Below are 9,258 nucleotides of genomic sequence, written 5' to 3'. Positions count from 1 at the left end.
GTGCTTCACACCGCAGCCTTGTGAGAAATGGTTGTTGACCGCGTGAGTGAGGGAGGGGGCTAACAACATTGGCAGTCTCTCATCTAAGAGACACCTAACTGGTGAATGGTTACACCATCGCAAGAACACCTACCGTTGTTCCTCTGACCTGTGCTCCTGTTTTGGAGCGTAGGGTCCTCTGGTCATGAAGTCATCAGACCTATGGATTTCCTGCCTTGAGTTGTATTTGCAAAGGACTTTGATCATCACACTCAAAGCAAAGTTGAGGACAGATCTGGTGCTCCCGTGTTTTGCAAAGAGACATGCTTCACAGGCACCCTTGGGTCACAACACAGCTATTCATTGAGCAAAGCTGTGTTTAAAATATTACTTCAGAATGCTTATGAGTAACCCGAGGTGAGTGCGTTCACCTTGGAGTGACAATAAATTTGATTTTGTAAGTGACGTCGTGCTTTGGGGCTCTCTTACAGAGCAGTGTGTTAGAGTAGCGGAGCCATGGGATTTCAGGAAGAGCCATAAACATAGGCAGCCAGGCAGCCCGTTCTCAAACGGCTCCAACACAGACCACTCGGTACAAAGGGTCACACACAGTCCAAACAAATGCTTGACAATAATAGGTACAAAGGGCCTCGTGTCCTTGGTGAATGATTAATCCTAAGCTATCATAAACAAAAGTGTTCCATACATTTGATAAACAGGTTTCTGGAAGACTACGGAAGAAAGTCACTTCTTTCAAAACTCAATGCTAGCCATCAGGTGTCTCCGTTCATTTGGGGGCTTGCGTGTTTTTGAGGGTTTTCACGAATGCTTTGAGTCGGGCTAGGGTGACTGCGTCTGCACCCTCAAGTTGGTGAGTAACAAAGATGTGTTCGTAATTAAAATGTCCTCTCCGCGTTTTTACATATTCCTTTCATCCTGTTGTCCATTCTGCAGGTGTTTTTATGCACATCCATTCTCAGAAGGTGCTGGAAGGGGATGTCATCTTTTTTTCAGCAATATTTTTCCTGCGCTCGTGGGGATGAGGGAGCTACAAGCCACAGCACCACTAAGACGGAAAGTCTGTAAGCCCCGTCCACAAGAAGAAAAAGGAACACCACCACGTCCTCCGAGTAGCGGAAGGATGAAAGAAGGACCATATATCCATTTATATGTAAAAGATGAACAACTGTTTTTCCAAAGATGTGCTGGGACATGTAGAGCCAAACACTGGTGGGCCTCCCAAGTGGCCTGCTTGGAAGACCACACAAACATATTCCAATTTCCCAGAAGCCTGCTGTAGCTCAGAACGCGGCGAGGGTTTAACTTTCAGAAGTTATATTGAGACTCACTTTGTAAGTCACGTAAGCTAACGGTGTCAACTGTGGGACGGGCAGGGATATGAGCCCTTTTCTTGGCCCAAAGGAGAGGGAACAGAGCCCATGATGCTGGCAAGGAAAGGACTGTGGAAGCCAACCAGAAGGTGGGCAGGTCTCAGGGACCTACGGGAATCATCACGAAAATGCAAAAGAAGTGGGTTCTGGTGACAATCCTGCTTTCGAGCGTGTGGCCGTGAGCGTCAGAGGAAATGCTCCGGAAATGGTTTCCGAGTCTTCTCGGCCGCGGGGGGAGGGGAGGGGGGACGCGTCTCCCTCAGCCTTCTCCCTCCGCCCTTCCCTCTTCCCCAAGACCTTGGCCCACACCTCCCGTTTCTGTGGACAGTGAAACCAAACAACGAAGACCACAGAACACATGGATTCCAGAACCTTTCGGTCATGAAGGGCAAAGTGTCTGGTAAAGTGTGGAAAGGAAAGGGGAGGCGGAACAGTGGACTCAGGGTCTTCCAAAGACTTTCTTTTATGTGTCCCAATAACTCTGTCTTTTTAAATTCTAGAACCTTTATTCTCTTCCTTCTCTTAAGAAGACAGGTCGGAAGGACCCATGACTGGGTTTCTCACAGATTCATGTTTTCTCTACATCACGGCCCCTCCTACAGGACAGCCTGAGTGGGTGTGTGCCCCCAGGCACATCCCGGGAGGCCCCCCTTCTGCACTGGCCTCCCCACATGGCCCAGTCTCTGGGATCCCTGCTGGTGAGGCCTCTCCGCTGCCTTCTGCCCTCGAGGGCTGGGTCCTGGAGACCAAAGCCCGTGGGTTCTGGAGGTCTGTTACACGTTCTGTGACTTTATTACCATTTCTCGCCCAATTCTCTTTACAATATTCCTTCAAGAGGCCCTCCAGTGCCTTGGAACTCTCCTGCTGGAGAGAAAGCTCCACCCCCAGAGGGACGAAAACAGGAAGGAGGTCATCCGTGGAGCTTGTCCAGTGCAGGCCTGGCCACAGCAGGACTCCAGGATGGTTCCTCCCTCCGCAAGCTCGGGGGAGCACTGAGGGCTGGGCCTCGCCGATCGGAAGCTCGCCGCCTAGAACTCCCACCTGTTGACTCCGGGGCTGTGGCTGCAAGCCAACCAGCCCAGCATGACCCTTGACCCCTGTGCTATGTCCACCTTTCCCCCAGTGCAACCGCCTTATGTTCAGTGGTCCTTCCTGAGATGTGGTCTGTTGCGTGCCAGTTCTTCTCACCTGCCAGCCGGGTACTTCCAAGTGACCGTCTCGATGGCTACGTTAGTGTGTGGGCACGTCGGATCATCAAATTGTAAACCTTCAGTACGTACAGTTATCAAATTGTCCACAATACCTCAATAAGGCTGGGAAATAGTCACATGTCTTGTACTGTGATGTTGCTTTATCGTTGATTATTATATTTTTTGATCACTTCATGCTTCCCTTTCTTAAAGGTCCTGGAACCAAACTAGAAATTGCTCTTGTGGGTGTTGGTGATAGGAGCAAATCTGTAACAAGTGACAGACCACACAGAGGAGCCAGCACACTCCCCGCGTCCGTTCTCTGAGCGAGCTCACGTCCCACCGGCAGTTTCCCAGTGCAACATGCCATCAAGTCCCTCACATGCAGGTTCAACACCCGTCTGAACTCCCCTCACCTTACAGGGGAGGCTAAAGCCAGATTCAAAGCCAGACCGGCCAGAGCCCACACTCCCTTCTGCATCCTGTTCTGCCCTTCTGGCTCTCCTTTGCATCCTGAGTACGGCCACAGGGTCCTTTGCATGGTCTGTTCACACTTCGTGTGTCCCCCCTCTGGAACGTCAGCCTCGTGGCAGTATTTCCAGAGCTCCTCCTTTCTCCTCTACCCTTACCTTTGTTTATACGCCCATCTCTTACCACCGTGTCCGTGAACAGCAAAGCGCCTGGGCCTGCAGATTGCCTCTGGGACTGACAGCACCAGTCGAACCTCGTGTTGTCAAGCACGTTCCTTTTCCTTCCGGTCAGTCGGCTGGGCCTTTCCAGGGATCTCCTTACCTTTCCTCTGAAAGTTTCGAATTGCCTTGCTGGTGCCATGGTTGTAGGCGTGTCTTCAGAAAGCTTTTGCTTCTTGTCGCTGCCCCCAGGGTACCTGTTCCTTCCTCTTTTTCCATAGGTCGCCAACGGCAAGGCTTTCCCAGCTCACGCTCGCAGGTGCTCCGGTCTCTGTCACAGCTGCTCCAATCTGGCTGTCCTGCAAAACAGCCAGAGCCAACGTGTAAATGCACGGGCAAGCCGTGTTCTGATAAAACTTTATTCATAAAAGCGTGTGGTGTGCAGGATTTGCCTGGAGGCTGTCGTCTGCCTCCCGTGGCCTGAGACTATAAAATCTCCTTTGGAACATCGAAAAGCTTTTATCTAATATGAAATCGTTGTGGATTTATGATTAAGTTAACACAGTAAAAACCAAACTCCTTTTCCACTAAAATTAGCTCCTTCCCCAGATTTCCCTAGTTCTGGCAATGACAGCGGCACTTTCCAACTCGTACACATTTCACCACGTAGGGTTGAACACTCGATCCCTCCTTTCTGCTCACGGCCTTCCGTCTCACGTCTGTGTGTTTCCATTCCCCTAGCGGCGGGGTTATCGCTCCACACCCGTGTCTATATTCTTGGCTTTGAACTCATGCATTTGCCTTCAGTTTTCCTCCGAACTCATCCATAGCATGGCTTTCGGGTTCATTATTCCTAAAGTATTGCTTTTGGAAATTCTTTCCTCTCTGATCTTGACAATCTACCAAACTCTGACCTCACTCGGCCTTTCTCCTCTCTCTCTGCGCCAGCACGCTGATGCCGCTTCCTGGCTTCCTGTGTTAATGCTCTGTTCAGGTTTGACTGACATGTGAAAAGCTGTCCGTCTGTAAGGTCTCCAACTCTGGGGACTTGGGGGTGAACATAGGCCCGTAAAGCCATTATCACCACCCAGGCCATAGGGATACATCACTCCCAAATGTCCCTTCTGTCCCCTTTATTCTTATTATTACTATTTGTGTGTGTGTGTGTGTATGGTAAGAACACTTGATATAAGACGTACCCTTGACATACCCTTGACTTGATAGAAGACGTACCCTCTCAGCACATTTCAGGTCCAGAATACAGCATCGTCTGCTACAGGCACTGTGCCGTGCACTAGATCTCCATGACTTACTTATCTCGAAGAACTGGAACTTTGTACCTACCTCCCCGTTTCCCCTGCCCCTGGCGGCCGCCGTTCTGCTCTCTGTTCTTTGAGTTTGACCATTTTAGATTCTACCCATAAGGGAGATCATAAAGTCTCTCTGTCTGTGTCTGGCTGATTTCTCTTAGCCTACAGGTCCGTCTATGTCAAAGCCATATTGCTAAGGGTAGGATTTCCTTTCTCTCTAACAAACGCATGAACAGAATGCCATCCTACGTGTAGGCCACATTTTTAATCCATTCCTCCGTCGACAGACGTTTGGGATGTCTCCACATCGTGGCCGTGGGGATAAGACTCCAAGGCACAGGAGTGTGCAGACGGCTCCCCAGGATCCCGGTTTCAAAATAAAAGTAAAAGGTAACGTACAGAATCAGGGAAAAGATTTGCAAACCACACATCTGATGACGGCTGATAGACACATTATAAAAGGACTCATGTGACTCGGTAACAAAAGAACAAACACTGTTCTCCTCTGACTGAGGAGGAGTTTTCCTCTGACTCTGCCTTGTGGGGTTCTCCTGCCCTGTCTGTGGACCGCACTGTCTCCTCTGTCCCGAACACCATTCCATCTGCAAAACACCCACCCACATGGTCTCCATTTTCAAGAGCAAAGCTCAGTTCTTCCCTTTTCTGTGACGCCTTCTCCGTCTGCTCTGTCCCATCATGATGCCTCCTGCCTCTGGTTTCTTGAAGAGGCTCTTTGCTGCCTAATCATACACCATTTTGCATCATTTTCTCCTCCTTCCGAAGCGTTTACCTTATTTCCCTGATTAGAGCAACTTCGTCAAGGCCCGCAGCCTATCGGACCCTGCCAGGTGTGTTGTCACAGGAGTCACCCAACGTGTTCGTTGGACATATCAGTGGGTGGACGGACGGACGGTTGGGGGGACGGATGGACACTGACACTCTCTCTAGCCCCTAATCTCCCACTTTATCTCTTGATCGTTCGTTGGATTCAATGAGACACAGCTTGCGGGAAAAAAAAAAAAAAAAACCACAGTTAAATGAATTAGTCCTTACAGGCAATGCCCAGTGTTTTAGATGTTGGTCAACGGAATGCTAAAATTCAAAGTACTTTATCATAGAGACACTGTAAAAACTGGGGGTTATAACAGGATCCCAGATTGCTGGATCCAGATTCCTGCTGTTCTGGAAGTGGTTTGAAGTCCAGGAGGATGAAATGGTGCTATGCCCGGCCCAGGATTAGAACAGAAACGAATTTGAGAGTTTTCCTCTCTGTTGGAGGCCGGAGGAGGCTGAGGACGGAGTCACAGTGCTTAGGATAAAACAGATCTTATTATAGGAAAATAAAATTGTAGGCAGTTCTATGGATTTACTAAAGGGGACTTTTGTGTAGTTGGAAAGATTCTAGATGCTAATAAAAAAGTGTGGTTTTTTTCCCTCAAAATATACAATTTCCCTCAAAATCAATGGCTCTCGTTTTCTTTCAGCCATAGGGACACCACTGCCGGTGCTTTTCTGTGTACCAGCTTTAACTGATTTTTGCTCTGGGTTGGATGTGGAAAGACGGTCCTGAGAAACAGAACGCATACTCGAAACCCTTGTCTGTTCCTCACCGCCTGCGGACGGAGAATCATTTTTACATTTTTAATGTGAAATATTTTGAAAAAAAAATTAGAGTAACATTTCATGTCATGGGAAAAGGTACGGAATTGGAATTTCAGTGCCCATCAACCCAGCTTTGTCAGAACACAGCCAGGATCGTGTGTCCACGCTGCGGGGTCGGAGCGAAGGGGCCCGGGTCACAGAGGACCCTTTACAGAAGGGTTTGTGGACACCCCTGCCCCCACCGCTGTGCAGCCTTTAGGACCGGCCATGAGGGAGACTTCCGTCATTACAGTGCGGACGGAAAGAAGCTGCGATGCGCATCACGTATCTATAAGGTAAGACGGAGAATTGAGACTAAAGGGAGCTGAGCATCGTGCAGAGGGGCAGGTGGGAGCCCAGGGGCTGCCCCAGAGGCTGGCGGGATTTTGCGGGCCGGGTCAGCCCCTCTGCTGCCCCTCTGGTCCCCTCTGGTCATCATGGTCACCCTGGTGGCATCTCTGTTTGATCTCTGACAGGGAAGGACATTGAAACCGAGAAAGATGCAGCGGCCCCCGGGCTTCCAATATGTGTGGAGAGCACTTCCTTTAATCCAGGAGGAAACTGCTGTTTGCACCCCCTTTCCAAAGAGAAGGAATGACCGGCATGGAAGAAGCTGCCACAGCTCCCCCCACGGCTGCCGGGGACAGCCGGACACCCGCACTGGGTTTTTCCCACCGTGCGGCGGGAAGGGTCCCGGGGGAGACCGGACAAGAGCGTTGGGGGACAGGGACCCCGTCTGCCTCTGCATGTTCCCGTCCCCACGGGGTGCTTGACAAGGTGTGATATCTCGTTTCTCGCACACTTGGAGCAGAGGCTTTCCAGTGCCCACACGGAATATCCATGTGGAAGCCGCGCAGACACTTCAATGCCTAGAATGCGAGGATCGGCTTTCAGCAAAACGAAATACATCCCTGAAACCGGCGGCTTGCACGTGCTCAAAATCTCTCTCAACCATACGGAGGGAAAGCCAGGAAGGGTTTTCCCCCCTGGAGTGGAATCAGGCGTCCAGGATTCCTTGTCAGCCTCACGTCTGTGCGGGCCTGGATTTAGGCGGCCCAGTGAGTTAGCCGGGGAGGCGTGAGTCTGCAGGAGATGCGGGTTCGGCTCGTAGGAAAATGCGAGCACTCGTGCTGGATTCAGCGTAACAGAGACGAGACGGACAAATGAACATCGGACGGCGCGGCGGTTTGGGGGTGAGTCCGAAGGGAACGTTTGTGTTTATTTCTTGTTCTTTACACGTGTGTGGTCCCGTTCTGGCGTGGTACTTGGGATTATGTCTGGTACAACCGATCGTGGGACCCTGCGCACGAAGAGGGTCGGCTCAGAGAGACGGTCAGAAGACCGCTGGGATGCTCGAGGTTTCGCACACGCCTCCCCGATGCAGCAACGGTCACGGGCCCCCGTCTGCTTCCAGCCCAGCGGGAACCTCCTCAGAGGGTGGCTTCTAGTTCCTTCACTTAATTAAAAAAAAAATGACAGAACCCTTTCCCCTCCGCAAATTAGCCCTCGGCTCCTCCCCCTTCGGTTTCCTTCTCTCCTAAGTGACGGATCTGGTGTGCTGACGGCTGGTCAGACTCAGAGACGTCCCTGGACTCCCACCTCCCTACACACAATCAAACCCCCATCTCCAGGCCCTTGCTGGGCTACCATCACGAGTCTTCCCTCCTCTAAGAATGTCAACATGGACAGAACGGAGGGCATCTTCTTTACCATGATGGGCACAACGGGCAACTTTCCATCATCCTCTCCCTGGGATCGTAACACAAAACCGAAATGGTATTTCTTCCCCCCGAAAACATTCTCACAGCTCTGTATTTACGGGAGGGCTTCCTGCAGTCCCCTCTGAGGACAGACCTGAGGACCAGACCAGGAAATGGCATTGGGCTCGCCGGGACTGACTCATCTGGGGCCGGAGAAGGTCGTTCCTGCGCAGTGGGCAGCCTGGACCTCCGTCCCTGCGGAGACCGGGGGAGGCGGGCATGTGTTATGGTGGAAGGGACTTTGATGTGCGCCGTGAGCGGACAGACCTCTTCTTTGATCCCAAGTAGGTCAACATGGACACCCCACACTGTGCTGAACGATGAATGACTATTTCTAGACGTGAGTACCCAGGAAGTAACCTCTGGAAGGAGCCAGAACCCCCCAAGTCAAGAAGCCAGTGTCAGAAAGGCCTCACCTTTGCTTTACGTTCCACATACCGATGGTACGAGCGTACCCCGGGGAGGAGGGTCTGCAGGCTTTGCACGGTCAGGCTCACGGGTCCACTTCTTCTCGCACTGGAAGATGACACACGGACCCCAATAACTCGGGGGTCCAGGTGCACCCGTGCCTGTCGGGGAAGGCACCTGGCAGCTCTCGCGTGTGCAGCTGACCCCGCGTCCCGGGTGACGGCCAGACCTGGTATTCACAGGTCTCGGTGGTCACAGGGACGCTGACTCTCCGATTTTCAACAAATATCAATGCTCCCCCAACCCCGGTTGTGTGATTCTAGAACAAGACGGACGTATGGATGACTGACACTCACGTTGGGAGAGAAGACCGGGTGCATCTCAGTCCAAACCGGCCATTGAGATGTAGACACGGGAGCTCTGCGGAAGGGACAGAAACGCTGCCACCATCAAACAGGCGACTCGTCCCAGTCACCCGACCAACACTGTCTTTCCTGCTGGAGCAGAGTTTGATCTGGGACCTACCAGTCACTCCTCCCTGCACTGCCCCTAGCCCCCCCCCACCCCTACCACACCCCACCTCCCCCCACCACACCCCACCCTCACCCTCACCCCTACCCACACCCCACCCCTACTCCACCCCACTCCACCCCACTCCACCCTCACCCCTTCCCACACCCCACCTGACCCCTCCCACCCCCACCCCAGTCTGTATCCCCAGCTCTGGAGTGTTGTCTGTGGACTTGCTCTGGGCGTCATGGTGTTTTCTTTGCCACGTGCTTTCCTTGCAGCCTCACTCCTCCTTACACAAGAGCCGCCCTTCACAAATAAGAGGAAAAGCTTCACTCAGAAACTGGCAAAGCTCCTTGGGGGCTTGTGAGGTTCCCTGCCATTGTCCCCTCAGACAGGGACCGTCAGAGGGGGGTTCTGACAAAGGATGGGGGACCTGC

The 9,258-nt window shown here is 52.1% G+C and overlaps 1 long non-coding RNA gene across 11 annotated transcripts; it reads left to right on the top strand.

Annotated features, from left to right (window-relative positions):
- The first annotated feature begins 715 nt into the window (after positions 1–715).
- LOC309849129 lies at positions 716–8,927 on the top strand. 11 transcript variants are annotated; one of them, XR_014303507.1, is made up of 5 exons: positions 716–850; positions 994–1,770; positions 1,871–1,925; positions 2,774–4,889; positions 5,984–8,927. It is a non-coding gene; the product is annotated as an uncharacterized lncRNA (long non-coding RNA). The 11 variants fall into 11 exon arrangements; XR_014303510.1 differs by having other exon boundaries at positions 994–2,948; positions 4,431–4,525; positions 4,787–4,889; XR_014303506.1 differs by lacking the exon at positions 1,871–1,925.
- Positions 8,928–9,258: the final 331 nt, after the last annotated feature.

The sequence above is a fragment of the Mustela nivalis genome, assembly GCF_964662115.1.
Source record: "Mustela nivalis genome assembly, chromosome: 15".
NCBI lineage: Eukaryota > Metazoa > Chordata > Mammalia > Carnivora > Mustelidae > Mustela > Mustela nivalis.
The sequence above is the reverse complement of the archived record's forward strand: the minus strand, read 5'-3'. Positions and strand labels throughout refer to the sequence as shown.